Consider the following 822-nt stretch of genomic DNA (forward strand, 5'->3'; position numbering starts at 1 on the left):
GCCCTTGTTTAGTTTGTAATCAGCAGGGTTTACTTAATAGATTTCTATTGATAAACACAAAATAGAGCTCTCATTTACAGGCATGACATAACTTGAAAAGGTACTTGAGGGCTGGTGAGATGGCTCAGTGGTCTAAAGCACCTACTTAGAACAAACTAAGCCAAGCAAAGCACAGGAACCGCAGTTCAATCCCCCAGTACCACATGCCAGCCAGCCCCGCCCCCTGGTGGGCTGAGCTGGCCACACACACAAACTAAATAAATAAATAAATAAATAAATAAAAGTACTTGAAAACTTTTAAAGTACTCTTGCAAACTTTATCACAGATGATAAACCTTATCACTGCCCTGCTGCTGAGGATGGGCTGATATTTTATTTTATTTATTTATTTTTTTTTGCGGAACAGGGGATTGAACTCAGGCCCTTGTGCTTGCCAGACAAGTGCTCATTCCACTGAGCCATCTCCCCAGCCCCTGGGCTGGTATTTTAGTCACAGGGATTTAAACATGACTGTGCTGAGGTGCAGGGTCAGGATCTACCCGAGGATTGGCCGTTGGACACAGAGAAGCACCGCTTCAACTCTGATTTTCTGTCTCTCTTCCTCTGTGCTTTCCAATATAGCTCAACACATTGCTACTAAAACACCTTCATGCTGTGTACCAGAATATGGGCTACCCCGATTGCCTGGCTGTCTAAAGAAATGCAAGACAAAAATAAATATGTGGCTGTGTTTCAAACAGTTCCAAATTACAAGGAAAAGGAAGTTGTGATTTAAAGATGGAGGAACACAAAAGAGAGGTGGACAGCACTTGGGAGGCTGAG

At 43.2% G+C, this 822-nt stretch overlaps 1 protein-coding gene across 1 annotated transcript in view; it reads right to left on the minus strand.

Annotated features, from left to right (window-relative positions):
• The window catches only part of Slc17a5 (solute carrier family 17 member 5), a 27,875-nt gene that overhangs the window by 23,854 nt on the left and 3,199 nt on the right, over positions 1–822 (minus strand). The window lies entirely within an intron of this gene.

Source organism: Octodon degus, unplaced genomic scaffold (genome assembly GCF_000260255.1).
Source record: "Octodon degus isolate 3935 unplaced genomic scaffold, OctDeg1.0 scaffold00001, whole genome shotgun sequence".
NCBI classification, from domain to species: domain Eukaryota; kingdom Metazoa; phylum Chordata; class Mammalia; order Rodentia; family Octodontidae; genus Octodon; species Octodon degus.